Source organism: Hemicordylus capensis, chromosome 3, assembly GCF_027244095.1.
Source record: "Hemicordylus capensis ecotype Gifberg chromosome 3, rHemCap1.1.pri, whole genome shotgun sequence".
Taxonomy (NCBI): domain Eukaryota; kingdom Metazoa; phylum Chordata; class Lepidosauria; order Squamata; family Cordylidae; genus Hemicordylus; species Hemicordylus capensis.
In genome coordinates, this window is record NC_069659.1 from 29,815,390 (window position 1) to 29,831,842 (window position 16,453).

Here is a 16,453-nt window from a genome sequence, read left to right on the forward strand (position 1 = left end):
GGGGACTGCAATATCCACTTTGGGACTGGCTTGTCTGGTGCAGCTCAGGAGTTCATAGTGGCCATGACAACTATGGACCTATCCCAATTAATTTTTGAACCAACTCATGTTGCCAGCCTCACACTGGATTTGGTCTTCTGTTCGGATCAGGGGGGTGTTCCGTGGGTGGGGAATCCGGTGGTTACCCCATTGTCATGGAGGGATCACTACCTGGTTAAGGTTGGTATCACGGTCACAATCCACCCTTGCAGGGGTGATGGACCTATTAGGATGGTCCGCCCAAAAAAGCTGCTGAACCGAGCAGGTTTCCAAAAGGCCTTGGAGTGTTTCAATGTTGGTGCGGCTGGTGATACTGTCGATGCCCTGGTGGGAACATGGAATAGGGAACTCACCAGGGCAGTAGATGTTCTTGCTCCTAAGCGTCCCTTCAGGCCTGCTTCTAAGATGGCCCCCAAGTACACGGAGGAGTTGCGTGGTATGAAGCGACTTGGTAGGAACTGGAATGCAAGTGGAGGAGAACTCGGCTCAAATCTGACAGGATGCAGCATAGAACCCATTTGAAGACCTATGCAATGGCAGTGAGCGCGGCAAAAAAGCGCACATTGCGTCTGCCAGTTCACGTACGGCAGAGTTATCCCGGGTGGTGAAGAGTATAATCTCTGCTCCTTCTGCCTCAGATCAGTTCCCAAAGATACTCTGCTGTGACGTCTTTAGTGGGTTCTTTGCAAATAAAATCTCCTGTATTTGGGCCGACTTGGACTACACTATTTCTGCAGGGTCTGTGAGGGAGGTATCCAGCAATCCCTCTTGCAGTGTTAGGTTGGATCAGTTTCAATCTGTGACTCCTGATGACGTGGACAAGCTGCTTGGAGCAGTACGGCCTACCACTTGTTCTCTGGATCCTTGCCCGACCTGGCTGCTTCGATCTAGTGGAGAGATTGTTGGAGATGGCCTAGTCAATATCATAAATGCATTGCTGGTGGAGGGTAGGGTGCCTCCTTGTTTGAAGGAGGCAATAGTTAGACCTCTTCTTAAGAAGACTACCCCGGATCCCTCAGCGATGGATAGTTATAGGCCAATCTCCAATCTCCCGTGGCTGGGCAAGGTAATCGAGAGGGTGGTGGCTAACCAGCTCCAGGCGGTTTTGGAGGAAACTGATTATCTAGACCCATTTCAAACTGGCTTTAGAACAGGCTATGGGGTTGAGACAGCCTTGGTCGGCCTGATGGATGACCTTTACCGGGCAATCGACAGAGGGAGTATGACTCTGTTGGTCCTCTTGGATCTCTTGGTGGCGTTTGATACCATCGACCATGGTATCCTTCTGGGTTAGGGATGTGCAGTTCGGTTTGGATCTGAACCGGTTCGGATCCGAACCGGCCCAGTTCGGTGGCTTGAATCAAAACTGAACCGGGCCGTTTCAGATCTGAAACGTTTCGGATCCGAACCGAATCCGAACCGGTTCGGATCCGAAATGGTTCAGATTTTCCAAACCGGTTCGGATGTGCCATAGGCCTGTATAGGCCTTCAGATAAAGTTTGAAGTTTGTCCTCCATTTTGTGGCTCCTTCCTGAAACTTTTGCTCTGGCATCCATTTTGTGAGGCTGCTTTTCAGGCATTGCATTGGCTGCGCTATTGCTCTTTTGATTGGCCAGAATGAGTCCTTTGCTCTGGTAGGCTGCTTGGCTATAGCACTGTTGAGAGCTGGCACCCTGTTGGCTGGGGTGGGGGGAGTGCAAAGGTGGGGGCTCCCAAAGGAGGGAGTTTCAAACCTATTTAAACCAAGCCTCTTGCCTAGAAAATTCTCTTTGTCTGTAGTTGTGGGATCATCATCTGAGACCCTTGCTTGCTCCTTTGCTGCTGGTGTCTGTGTGTCCCTGACTGTGTCCTATAGTGTGTCTCTGTGTCTCTCTCTGTGTGTGTTGTTGTGCCACCTTCTTTTGTCCAACTGCCCTCTGTGTCTGTCTGTCTGTCTCTTCTCTTTACTTACTTTACTTTTTTCTTAACTTTTCCCAAATTCCCCTGTTGTTTTTCTTCTGTTGTCTGTCCTCCTTTCCTCCCCCTCACCCTTTTTTCCTCTCCCACCCCTCCTCCTTTGGGCTTTCCCTCCCCCACTCCCACCCTTCTGCATTGCTTTCAAAGTTTCATTTATTGTTGTTTGTGCCTTGCCTTTTTTTGTTCAACCTTTTGATTTTCATTCCATTGGTTTCATTTATATATTTGCTGCTGCTTTGGTTGTTTGCTTTAATTGTTAACTGATTTGCATTTTGTGTTCTGTTGCTGCTGCTTGCCTGAGTTGGTTCCCACCCCCCCAGAGGATTCTGTTCAAATAGCCATTTTTTGTTGTGATTGTCCCATATTATCTATTTTGGTTGTTCTTTGGTGGTTGGTTTTGTCTGCCTCCCCACCCCCCCGAGACTTGCCCAAGTTGCTGCTGCTTCATTCTTTAAATTGGTTTTCTTTGTTCAACTTTTGCATTTGGTTGTTGATTTGAATTGAGATTGTTCCCTCTGTGTGGCCCCCCTGATCCTAACTTGCCCCTCCCATCCAGAAACCCACTCCACCCCCACTCCCACTCCTGCCCTGCCCGCCCCCACCCAGATTCTGCCCCCTTGCCACACTAACCCCCCGAAAAACACCCTTTCTGGCCCTCCTCGTAAAGTCTCCCTCCTCAAGCAATGTCTGAGCAATGTGAGCACCGTGTGGCGGGCAGGGCTCGCAGAAGGTTGCCAGGCAGAGATGGGAGAGGCCAGGTGCAGGGTGTGCCTGCGCCGGCGGCTGTGGCACAGAAAGGGAGAAGACGCAAGGAGCCTGAGGATACCCCGGTCCTCCCTATTGGACAAATCTTCACCCCAGCTCCGGGTTTTGTCCACAGGCTTGATTACCCCCCGCCTGCTGCCGGCAATCGTGGCAGAGGCAGAGGTGTTAGGGCTGTGGAGGGTCCCTCCTTGGCAGCACCAGGTGCTGCTGGGGCACCGCCAGTGGTTGTGGTGGAGGAGACTGTGGATGTGGAAGAGCAGGTAGAGGGCGGTGAGGACCGTGTGGCTGGCAGCGATGGAGCCACGTTCTCCCTCTCTCTGGGGCCCCTTCCCCCTATCATTTCGCCACTCAGTGGGGCCCCCCCTCGTGAAGCCTGCCACTCTGGGGAACAGTCTGCCAAGGTGGTGGAGGAGAGGCCTGCCTCTCCTCTGCCAGTGGAGCTGGGCCCTTCCTCTCATGTGGAGGGTGGAAGGGGCAGGTTGGGTGGCAGCAGTGGGCAGGCAGTGGAGGCTGCCCCCCCCCACCAGGACTGCAGCCACCCCACGAGAAAAGGCCAAAGACATCGCCCAGGGCGAAGGAGGCCAAGGGCAGTGGTGTATGGGCACACTTTGAGCTCTCTCAAGATGACACATACCATGCCCGCTGTGTCCACTGCAGGAGGCAGGTCAGCCGTGGCAAGGTTCTGGGGCACCTGGGTATGACACCCATGTGGAGGCACATGGAGCGTCACCACCCAGGTCTCTGTGGACAGGCTGGCAGCGCTAGTGCGCCTTGTGCATCTGCCACTAGGGCGGACAGGGGCGGTGTGCTTGTGCCAGCCAAAAGGCAGGCTGCACTGCCAGTCCAGCGGTGGACACAGGTGTCGGGCAGCCAGCGTACTGTTTGTGTGGACCATCATCACCTCACCCACCTCATAGGGGAAATGATTTCGACCGATGACCAGCCGTTTCAGGTGGTCGAGAACTCTGGCTTCCGATGGATACTCCAGTACTTGGCTCCCGAATACATCATCCCCTCAAGGACCACATTCAGCTGGAACGTAGTCCCCTCCCTGTACCGCAAGTACAGGGAGCTTGTGTCGGCCGGGCTGCATGCGGCTCCGGTGGGCACCACTGTGCATTTCACGACTGACCTCTGGACCAGTGTCAGTGGGATGCACGCTGCTTTCCTGGCCCTCACTGCCCACTGGTGGGGACCAGAGAGTGAGGGGACCTCCTCGGGCGGTGCTTCCGGGTTCGGCGCGGCTCCCGCTGCACTACGGCACAGGTGGGCCATCCTGCACATGGAGACGATGGACTCGAGGCACACTGGGGAGGAGGTGGCGGCCGTAATCGACCGCCAGATAGAGAAGTGGATTGGCGGGTGTCCACACTTCTCCCGCGGCTTCATTGTCACCGACAATGGAGCCAACGTTACCGCCGCTGTCGAGACGTTCATGGACTGTGTGAACATACAGTGTATGGCACACACGCTCCATCTGACCGTTGGGGGGCCCTTGGCCTTAAGGAGCTGAAGGCGTCCCAGGAGAGGGGGGGCCGCCCCATCCCAGTTGCTGTTGCTGCCACGGCCACGCTTGTGGATAAGTCCCACAAGCTGGCCACCCACTTCCACCGCAGCGAGAAGTCCAGGAGACTGCTTCGCCACAAGCAGGATGACCTTGGGTTTCCTCACCATCTCATCCCTTCGGATGTTGAGACGCAGTGGAACTCCACCTTCCTCCTGTTCCAGCGCCTGTTGGAGCAGGAGAGAGCCCTTGTCGCCCTGGCGAGGGACAAGTCCTTGGATGTCTGCGACCTCTTGAATGCAGAGTGTAAGCAGATGTCCGAGGCGGTGTCGGCACTCCAGCCCTTCCAATTTGCCACGAAGGGCTTGCGTGCCAACACCACTCCCTTGAGCCAGGCGCTGCCCACAGCTATGGGTCTGGAGAAGCTGATGGGTGAACTCCAGATTTCTCTGACCATGCCAGAGGGTCGTGCTCTGGCTGGGAGGCTGAAGTCTGGAGTTGACAGGCGGCTCATTGGGGTGCTGGGAGAGAGGGAGGAGTATGTCCTCACTTGTCTCTGTCACCCAGCCCTCAAGGGCAATGCTGTGAGTGCCGACGAATTGCCCAGGTGGAGGGGCATCCTGGTAGAGAAGGTTAGGGAGGAGGAGGCCGCTAGGGCCCGCAGAGACCAGGATGTTGGTAGTGGTGCGGGGGCAGCCACCCAACCCGCACCCAGCAGCAGCATGGGCAGCCAGCCGTCGTCAGCTTCCCCTTCCCCTTCCTCTTCCCAATGCAGCAGCGCGGCATCCCAGGTGGTGCCATCGCAGCAGCCACTTGCTACTGACTCAAGATCCGCCCAGTGGTTTCAGCGGTTCTGCTATGGTGCCATGCCTGGTATGCAGGAGGCTCGACCTGCCAGGCTCCCCTCCAGTGCTGAGCAATGCGTTGCGCAGTACTTGGAGGAGCCTGTGGAGGAAGACGGCGTGGACTGCGCACAGTTCTGGGCAAGCCGCCACCAAGTCTGCCTGGACCTGGCAGTGGTGGCTGTGCGCCTCCTCTCCTGCCCCCCAACCAGTGTCCAGAGCGAGCGGGTGTTCTCACGTGCCGGGGACGTGGTGACACCCTCTCGCTCCCGCTTGGACCCTGGTCTGGTGGAGCAGCTGGTCTTCCTGAAGGTGAACCTCCCCCTGTTGGGCTACCCCAAGCTGGAGTTTGAGCCGGGCGAGTGATTACCGTGGGTTGCCCTGTGGTTGGTCACCTGCCTGGCTCGACCTCTGTGCTTATCCCTACCCTCCCCACATCCACCTCTAGCTGAGCTGACGTGACAGATGCTGAGCCATGCCAGCCAGTCGCAGCATGTAGTGTGCCCACACAGAGATGCATTGGTAGTAGTAGTTGTAGTGCTGCGACTGGCCAGACGTTTACAATGCCCACGCCCACCTAAAAAGAAACCCAATGCTGACCAGCACAGGCCCTTATCTCTCCACCTGTCAGCATTTGGGGACCTGGCATGGGCACGGCACACACCCCAAAAGTAGCACAGCCCAAATAGTACTAGACTCAGCGGCAGCGGCGGGTATACGTTCTAATGCAGTGTAAATATTGTAAATACTTGTATGTAAATAAACATGTAAATAATTTTTTCTGTAAAACCCCATGTTAAAACCAACCCTCAAAATTATGCAAAAGAAAAAAAAAGAGTTAACAAAGGGAGAAGAAAATGATTGATGAATGCTAAATGAATTGATTTTATTGAAAATGTTACCAGAAATCATGTGTGTGAGGGGCTTGGTTTACATGGAGAAAATAACTGGATGATTTTTTATAATGAAATGAATGAATTATTATCTTATGTTCATCTTGATTGTGGTCACTGTTGATGTTGGCTGATGGCAAAACAAACAAACAAACAAACAAACAAACAAAAAGCCAAAAACCATCAGAATAGCAATGAACTGGCTGCCAACACAACATATTGATTGATAGCTATGCAGGGGGGGAATTGGGTCTGTGTGTGTGTGTGTGTGTGTGTGTGTGTGTGTGTGTGTGTGGTGCAGGCTCAGTCTGTCTCTTCCTGTTGTGTGTCTGTCTGTCTGTGTGTGTGAATGGATGCCTAGCACTGTCTCTGTGTGTGGGTGCTTTCTGTGTAGTGTGCTGTCTCCTGTGTCTGTGCTGTGTGTCTGTCTACCTTTTTATTCCTCCCCCCATGCCTCCCTCCATCCCTCCCCTCATCCTCCCCCCTTCCTCTTCACCACCCTCCATCCTCCCTTCCAGCCCACCACCACCTCACCTGCCCCCAAACCCCGGCCTGGCAAATGATGAGAATCTGGTCTCCCACCGAAGCACACACGTGATCACGTGTCTGCATAATATGTGGCTGACCCAACTCTGAGCCGGACCCTCCTCCCCCTTCAATCCCCTCTGCCACATCCCTCTCCCCCTCCCCTTTCTTCCCCCCTTTCCTCCCCCTGTTCCCAAAAATCTTCTGAGGTGTGAATTCTCATTCTATCATAGCAAATGAGATTTTTTTCAATTAAACAACTCTCATGACCCCACTTTGACTTTTTCACGCTTTCCTTTACTATGAATAATATGAGGAAGTAATCAATTTAGCACACTTCACCTTATGAAGACAAACCTCATAAAAATAAATTCACCAAAATTCACCCCCTGCCCAATCACTCTTAAATTGGGGATGGGTGGTAGCCTCCACCCATTAGACACTATCTACCAGCCCACCCCACTCCTTTGGGGCAGATCCACTTTCTGCCCCCAAACTGCCCCAAAGTAACTAAAACTTCAAAAATTCTCAAAAAATCACCCCTTTGTCCAAACCCCCTGAAATTGGGGTGGTAGCCTCCACCCATTAGGCACTACCACCCCACCCCACTATTCTGCCCCAGGCCCCACTTTATGCCCCAATATGCTCCAATCTACCCCAAAGATATGAAATTTTCAGAAATTTACCAAATATCAGCCCTTTGCCCAATCCCCCTGAAATTGGGGTGGTAGCCTGAACCCATTAGGAACTACCACTCCACCCCACTCCTTTTGCCCAGATCCCATGCTATGCCCCCAAACTGCCCCAAAGTCACTAAAACTTTAAAAATTCATCAAAAATCAGGATTTTTCCCAATCCCCCTGAAATTGGGGTGGTAGACTCTACCCATTGGGCACTACCACCCCACCCCAAAATTTTGCCTCTGGGCCCCTTTTTACCCCCCAAATTGATTCAGATTCAGATTCAGATTAAATCCAAATCCGAACCGAATCAAGGGTGATTCGGGTGACCCAGATTCGGGCACAAAACAGAACAGGGGCGATTCGGTTCGGGTCCGAGCCGAATCACCCAAAAACCCGAATTGCACACCCCTAGTGTATACACATACACTCAAGCAATTTCAAGCAATTACCATCAAGCAATATCATTACAACCATAGGCCATCAGAAAACGTAAAGACAATTAAAAGTATACATTTATACAAAGCTTTTCCCCAGTCTCCCTTGTAATAAAGAAAAGCCAATATTACAGTGTAAGATTACACCTGACAAAAACAATTGCACTTTGAGTGACAAGGAGGACACACAATCTGACATTGGGGAAATGGAGTAGACAGAACTCTCCCTTTCTTCTGCATATACCTTGCAACCCAGCCATTTAGCAGCATTCCCCCTTTTTGCAAAAGGAGGAAAACCCACAAAGGAGGAAGACTGTCGTTCCGAACCCGTTTCTGGCCAAGACTGGGGTGCGGCGACAGTTCCTTCTGTTGCTAAGACACGGCTAAATTAACTGTGAAATTTGGCACTTTCACACATATAACAGAAGTCCCATCAGTCCCATCAGATGAATGGCGGAATACTCTAAACATTTCAACAAAATGTGGAATCCCACACAGAACTTAACAGAAATAAAGTTCTCGGGAATGGAAGTCACACTGGAGCATATCTGGGCTCCCATTAGAAACACACACACACTTATACACACCCACAGCTCCCCTGGAATTAACATAAGACGCTGTCAATATTGAACAAAGTTTTAGATGGGAGGCAGAGAAGTTCACATGTTAGTGACACAATTAAATACCATTTTAGAAACACACACACATACACAGCCCCCCTGGAATTAACATCAAGCACAGTTAGCATGTAAAGAAACACTTCGATAAGAAGCAGGGAAGTCCACGTTTATTTAACAATATAATAAATGTTAATTCATCTAAGCATGTTTACCCATGAGCAACTTAACCAATCAAGCGGAACAAAAAGAAATCCCCAGAAAACACAGTCATTCAGCAAAATGGTCTATAAATCAACATTCTTTTCCCGACCTCCTGCAGATTGCATTCCTTAAGACACTGCTGCATTTCGTTCTCCTCAAGACAAAACCTTTCCTCTTGACCACAGTGTCCATCTATCAATCAACATTCTTTTGCCCCTTCAACTTGCCCCTTTTGTCCTTCAAACTTCAAACCACACAGCAATACATTCCATACAAAATTCCTTTTCTCACTTACAAACCTTTAAGTTTGTTTCCTAGTTCTCTCCTAAGCAGTGCTTGGTGACAATTACTTCAGGATAAGCAGAGAAAGAGCTGAGGTTAAGTTCTCAGAGTGCTCCAAATAGCTAATCAAGCAACAACAAAAACTGGAAGAGCGGCGTGCGCTTTCACCCTTGCCCCCCCTTTCTCTCAGCTAAAGCAACAAGCAGCTGTTTGAGCTTGAACACAGACAGCATGATTTCAGCAAAACACAGTCATCCTTTCCTCTATCAATTCCATTCCATAAACCTTTGAACACATACTAGTAAACAAACTTCCCAGGTACAATAGAATAATCTTCTGATAGTAAAACACACGGTGGAGATCTTTACAGTAGGCTGGCAGGTACCTTGCCAACAGCGACCAATGTGGTCTTCCAGAACCCACAACCCTACATCAGCTGGTCTCGAGACCACAACTCCACAAAACTCTGAGCATATTGATGCTTCTCATATTTACCCATCTGGGTACAAAACAAAAGTAGCTGCAAAATATTTTGGTAGTCCATGGACAAAGATCAATCATTTTCATCTTCCTCAATGGGTCGCCGCCCGTAGAACCCACTAGTTCTTTAAAACACATTCCAACGGGGTGCATGACTCCCCTCTCAATTTGCTCTGAGCTTTCCCCATCACTATGTGGGGTTTGGGACTCTAACCCAGCAGGTGGGACTAACCCAGTGAGTGGGACTTAAACCAACCTTGTGCACCTCGACTGCAATGGGACTTAAACCCACAATGTAGTGTCTAGGCCTGCACAACACTCACCCTCTCCTAGGGACCCTAATCCTTGGAACTTGGGACTCCAACCCTTGCGCGCTTCTTTCCATCCCACCGGCCGGACTGCACCCAATGATCCGCCTCTCTGGACTCCTCACATTTGTGGTGGCCACTCGGGGGCAGCTCTGCCTGGGAAAAAGGACCCAGGAAACTTCCTGGCAGCCGGCTTGCCTTTTCACCCAGCGAGAGCCCTGGAGGGGATGCACCACCCAGTGGGGTCCCTGATTGCACCCCAAATCTGAGCCACGGCACCACTTGATGTATCGGGGTACCCTGATCCCAATAGAGGAGGTTCTTTCCTGGGCAGATGGAGCCCAATAATCAGCCCAGACGAGAGGACTTATAATCAAAGCTTTATTTACTCTTAAGTAGTAAAGGTGCTGCCTGGCTAATGCTCAAGGCAGGACAAAGACTCAATACAAAAAGCAATACATTGAAACCGCATGGGGGAAACCACATGGGGCCCCCACATTTACATACAAAGAGATCTGGCTTCATTGCTGCCAAAGAAACTCAGTCCAGAGAGAGAGGTCACATGACCCCCAGCAGAGAGACTGCTCCTAAAATGAGGCCAACTGGGACTAATTCCTTTAGATGTTTTCTGTGTAACCAATTTGGCCACAAGGTGGCAAACTGTCCCAAGAATCAGACAAGGACTGATTTTACTAAGGAGAATGTGAATCAGAATTTTAATACAGAAAGATATTCGAACAGGAACTTTAATATTAATTTGATGCAAAGCGATAAAAAGTTTATTTTGGATTCTGGTTTGTCTGTGCATATTTCAAATAATGTGAGTTTCTATACTGAACTGTTTGATATTCCTGAAGAGACTGTTTATTTGGGCAATAATACTACAAATTAAAACCAAGAAGAAAGGCGGAGGAATTTTGTATTGCAAATTGCTGGATGGATCTGTTAAACCATTTTTTCTTAAAAATGTTTTGTATATCCCTGACTTTTCAAGCTCCTTGCTTTCAATATCCAAGCTAGAGAAACAAGGCTGTGAACTGTATATTAAAAATTGACAATGTGTTGTTACCCAGAATGGAGAAGTTTGCCTTGTAGGCTCTAAATGCAAAGGCCTATACAGTGTGTAGGAGCAACCTGTATCAAAGACAGACAGAGAAAGACCAGCCCAGTCCAAACCTGAGGCATACCAGTCTAATGAAGTGAAGCTTGCTAAGTCATGCCTGCATGAAAACTGCTTGCAACTATGGCATAGACGCATAGGACACAGGAGCTATGAGCCAATCCAGAACATGAAGGAAAAGGGATTAGCTAATGGCATTGATTTTGTACCATGTGACATTGTAACTAACTGTGTTTGTTGTCTTGAGTCCAAAGCAGTTAACAAGCCATTTCCTAAGCAGAGTGAAAGGAAGACCAGAAGACCCCTGGAGCTGATCCACAGTGATATATCTGGACCACTACCAGCAACCATAGGTAATCAAAAATATTTTCTAAAAATAACAGATGATTTCTCATGATACACATGTGTATTTCTACTAAGGAGAAATCACAAACGCTGGAGAAATTAAAAGAATATGTGGCGATGGCAAGCAACAAATTTGGCTGGAAGCCAAAGATCCTATGCACAGACAATGGAGGAGAATATATGTCCAGCGCCAGTAGTTCCTGAAAGAACATGGAATCGTGCATCAAACCACGGTAGCTTCCAACGCATCACAGAATGAAGTGTCAGAGAATAGAAGTCTACTGGACATGGTAAGATGCATGCTTGGTGACGCACACCTCCCACAGAAATTCTGGGGAGAAGGCATCATGACTGCTACATACATACAAAACAGAATGCACACAAAGCCTATAGAAACAACACCATATGAACTTTGGCATGGTCATAAGCCGTCCATGACGCACCTGCGTGTCTTTGGAAGCCCGGCTTACTCATACATCCCAAAGGAAAAAAGGACTAAGTTAGGGGCTAGGGCCACAAAAGGGTAGGCTGCTCAGCACAATCCAAAGGTTACAGAATTTTGGATCCTGACACCAACAGGATAACCATAAGCAGAGCGGTGTATTTTGATGAGAATGAAAGAGCTACACCTTCAGAGGGGGCCTACACCGAAGCAAGCAACCAGACCAAGCACCCTGATGACTGGATTATGCTTCCTGATCTCAGAGGAATTGAGGAGGAGGAGACAGCAGATCCAGATCGAACCACAGTTGACACAGAGACCCCCAACGATCCACCAGACGCACCTGAGGTAATGGAAGAGACCACAGAGGGTGAGGTGAGGCGATCAACACGCTCAAACAGAGGTGTTTCAGCTCCGAGACTGTCCTACCTTGCAAGAACGGCGGAACAACCAGAACCTTCATCATGGGAGGAAATATCCCAGCTACCACAACCAGAAGCCCAGAAGTGGAAACAAGCTGCAATTGAAGAGCTTGAGGCTCTACAGAAAAACAAAACCTGGACTCTTACTAAGTTACCTCAAGGAAGGAAAGTTATAGGCTGCAAATGGGTTTTCAAACTCAAACATGAGACTGATGGTGAGATTCAGTGCTACAAAGCCAGATTAGTAGCAAAAGGATATTCACAGAAATATGGAGATGATTATGATGAAACCTTTGCACCAGTGGTTAAACATACCACAGTAAGGACTCTGTTAAGTATTGCTGTTAGCAAAGGAATGTATGTTGAACACCTAGACATGAAAACTGCATTCTTGCATGGCGAACTAGAAGAGGACATTTACAGGCAACAACCACCAGGTTTCTTAGAGAAAGGCAAAGAGGACTATGTATGCAAACTGCAAAAGAGCATTTATGGTTTAAAACAGGCTGCCAGAGCATGGAACATAAAACTAAATGATATGCTGCTTCAAGCAAACTTCAAAAGAAGCAACGCAGATCCCTGCCTGTACACGAGGTGCATAGATGGCAAGTGGACCTACATTTTGGCGTATGTTGATGATTTGATTCTTGCCTATGAAAATCCAGATGACAGCAAGGAAATAATGCATCATCTGAACAGAGATGTCGAAGTCAAGCGACTTGGCAACATTGCACACTACTTGGGCATTCAAGTACAAAGAGAGGAAGATGGAAGTTTCCTGATCAACCAAGAACAGAAAATTAAAGACTTGATAAATTTGCTCAGACTGGAAAATGCAAATCCTATACCAACTCCAATGGAAGTGAACTACATAAAGCAAGAAGATCGAACTGAGCCACTGTCTGACAACCATAGATATCGTGAAGCATTGGGTAAGCTTTTATACATTAGTACACTCACTAGGCCAGATATTAGCACAGCAGTTGGCTTACTTTGGAGAAAGACTGCATCACCAACAGTCAAGGACTGGAATTCAATTAAAAGACTGGTTAGGTACCTAAAGGGTACTGCACACTTTAAGCTCAAGCTGCCAGCTAACAGTCAACCAAAACTAGAAGCATACATCGATGCAGACTGTGGTGGAGACTTAACAGAAAGGAAATCCACCAGCGGTTACATAATTTTCTATGGAGATGGAGCCATAAGCTGGTCAAGCAGAAAGCAAGACATAGAGAGCATCATCAACCACTGAAGCGGAATATGTATCAGCTGCAAGGGGGTGTCACGAGATACAATGGCTGTGTCAACTACTGAAGGACCTAGGTACAGATGTACCACAGTCCATACCGGTGTATGAAGACAACCAAAGCTGCATTCAATTCTCCAAACAAGAAGATGTAAAGAGGAGTACCAAATATATTGATGTGAAGTACCATGTAGTGAGAATTCTGCAGAAGGATGGACTAATCAAGCTGATCTACTACCCGACAAATGAAAAGCTTGCAGACATACTGACTAAGCCACTACCAAGACCCTGCTTTGAAAAGCTGAGAGAGAAAATGAATCTTGTGAGCTGAGACACGAGACATCGAGAGGGGGTGTTGGAAGTTAAAGGACTTTGCGCTGTCTCTATGTCTCAGACAGTGGAGGACAGACTAGTAAGTCAGAGGTCTAGAGGGTCAAGACATTGGTCATCACTTCTCCACTGCTCTGATGCTATCCCTTTGATATGTAGATTGCTACTCTTAGAGACTAACTTCCTCTTCCTCCTCTCTCTCTTCCCTACCTGCCTTCCTCCTTGCAATAGGGATGTGCAAAAAATTTCGGGCACAGAACGATCTGTGCCCGAAATGAACAATTTCGGGTGATTCGGGGCCGAGCCGAATCACCTCCGATGTCCCCCGATATTTTTCAGGCACGAGCCAAATCACCCGAATTTCGGGCACGAAAAATTCGGGTGATTCGGTTCACGGTTGATTTTTGGTGAATTTTTAAAGTTTTAGTGACTTTGGGGCAGTTCGGGGGCATAGCATGGGATCTGGGCAAAAGGAGTGGGGTGGGGTGGTAGTGCCTAATGGGTGCAGGCTACCACCCCAATTTCAGGGGGATTGGGCCAAGGGCTGATTTTTGGTAAATTTCTGAAAATTTCATGTCTTTGGGGCAGATTGGGGCATATTGGGGCAGAAAGTGGGGCCTGGGGCAGAATAGTGGGGTGGGGTGGTAGTGCCTAATGGGTGGAGGCTACCACCCCAATTTCAGGGGGTTTGGACAAAGGGCTGATTTTTTGAGAATTTTTGAAGTTTTAGTGACTTTGGGGCAGTTTGGGGGCAGAAAGTGGATCTGCCCCAAAAGAGTGGGGTGGGCTGGTAGATAGTGCCTAATGGCTGGAGGCTACCACCCACCCCCAATTTAAGAGTGATTGGGCAGAGGGGTGAATTATGGTGAATTTATTTGTATGAGGTTTGTCTTCATAAGGTGAAGTGTGCTAAATTGATTACTTCCTCATATTATTCATAGTAAAGGAAAGTGTGAAAAAGTGAAAGTGGGGTCATGAGAGCTGTTTAATTGAAAAAAATCTCATTTGCTATGATAGAATGAGAATTCACACCTCAGAAAAAACTTCTGAGGTGTGAATTCTCATTCTATCATAGCAAATGAGATTTTTTCAATTAAACAGCTCTCATGACCCCACTTTCACTTTTTCACACTTTCCTTTACTATGAATAATATGAGGAAGTAATCAATTTAGCACACTTCACCTTATGAAGACAAACCTCATACAAATAAATTCACCAAAATTCCCCCCTCTGCCCAATCACTCTTAAATTGGGGATGGGTGGTAGCCTCCACCCATTAGGCACTATCTACCAGCCCACCCCACTCCTTTGGGGCAGATCCACTTTCTGCCCCCAATCTGCCCCAAAGACACCCAAACTTCAAAAATTCTCAAAAAATCAGCCCTCTGCCCAATCCCCCTGAAATTGGGGTGGTAGCCTCCACCCATTAGGCACTACCACCCCACCCCACTATTTTGGGGCAGATCCACTTTCTGCCCCCAAACTGCCCCAAAGTCACTAAAATTTCAAAAATTCTCAAAAAATCACCCCTTTGTCCAAACCCCCTGAAATTGGGGTGGTAGCCTCCACCCATTAGGCACTACCACCCCACCCCACTCCTTTTGCCCAGATCCCATGCTATGCCCCCAAACTGCCCCAAAGTCACTAAAACTTTAAAAATTCACCAAAAATCAGGATTTTGCCCAATTCCCCTGAAATTGGGGTCGTCGACTCTACCCATTGGGCACTACCAACCCACCCCAAAATTTTGCCCCTGGGCCCCTTTTTACCCCCCGAATAGATTCAGATTCGGATTCGGATTAAATCCGAATACGAACTGAATCAAGGGTGATTCGGGTGACCCAGATTCGGGCACAAAACAGAACAGGGGTGATTCGGTTCGGGTCCGAGCCGAATCACCCAAAATCCTGAATTGCACACCCCTACCTTGCAACATGGCAAGCCTCTCTCCCTGCACCATGTGCAGAGGCGTAACTAGGGAAAACGGCTCCCGGGGCAAGCCCTGAAATTGCGCCCCCCCCGCCGCGCTCCCCCCACCCAGCCGCCCCCGGAAATATGGAAATGTGTCACAGCCATAGTCAAATGTGGGCTGCATCCGTGCAAGTATACTGGGACAGGAAAAAGGAAACATGAGGCTACAAGGCTCTTTAGAAATATATATTTTAAAGAAATGTCTTGCATACCAACAGCCTAAGTTTGCAGTCCTCATAGCCAGAAAATAAATGCTTTTAAACATAGTAATAGGTTTTGTGTCCCAAAATGGAAAAGACAAGACAGGTATTCTAGTCTTTTCCATCATAGATATTCTAGTCTATTCAAGATTTATGCTTATATTATAATAGAGACTTAAATTATAATAGACATATATTCTAGTCTATCATAGATATTCTATGTTTATTAATTCTATAATAATGTCTATTTGTAGCACACTTTACATTGGTTGTATTCCTGGGAAACTCAATGGCCACATTCAGCCACCATTATTTGAGCCATGATCTCCTCCTCTTTATGCTTCCCTCTCATACACAGTCTTAATAAATAACCTCCTGGTTTAATTAAATCACCGTTTGCCTATGCACCTGAACAGCAAAACTGAGGTTTGGGCCCTTCATATACCAGAATTGCAAACCACACTGTGTGATTCTAGTTTGGAGGGCTTACTCAGCAGTTTATTGGACGTAAGCTGTGAATGTGAATGCATCCAATTGGATTGAACGTAAGGGCAAGTTATGGTTTGATTACGTAGGAAGCTGTCTACAGAGTCAGATACTGGTCCACCTAGCTCACTATTGCCCACACTGACTGGCAGCAGCTCTCCAAGGTTTCAGGCAGGAGTTTCTCCCAGCCCTACCTGGAGGTAGGGATTGAACCTGGGATCTTCTGCATGTTATTTGCAATTACATCTGACTTGCTTGAAATAAATACACATAAATAAATACCCCCCAACATACATCTGACTTGCTTGAAATAAAAACACAGGCAAATCAAAAAGATCATGAATAAGTAGGGGTGAGA

At 48.3% G+C, this 16,453-nt stretch overlaps 2 protein-coding genes across 3 annotated transcripts in view; both read right to left on the reverse strand.

Moving 5' to 3' along the window:
• The window catches only part of LOC128350306 (vitelline membrane outer layer protein 1-like), a 46,899-nt gene extending 38,023 nt beyond the window's left edge, over positions 1-8,876 (reverse strand). The window contains exon 1 of one of the 2 annotated variants that reach the window (XM_053308405.1): positions 8,762-8,876. The gene's annotated coding sequence lies outside the window, so the exon portion shown is untranslated. The remainder of the gene's footprint in view (positions 1-8,761) is intronic. The other variant, XM_053308407.1, reaches the window with a different exon arrangement.
• Positions 1-16,453, reverse strand: part of LOC128350309 (vitelline membrane outer layer protein 1-like) — a 381,353-nt gene that overhangs the window by 83,022 nt on the left and 281,878 nt on the right. The gene's annotated exons all lie outside the window — the stretch shown is intronic.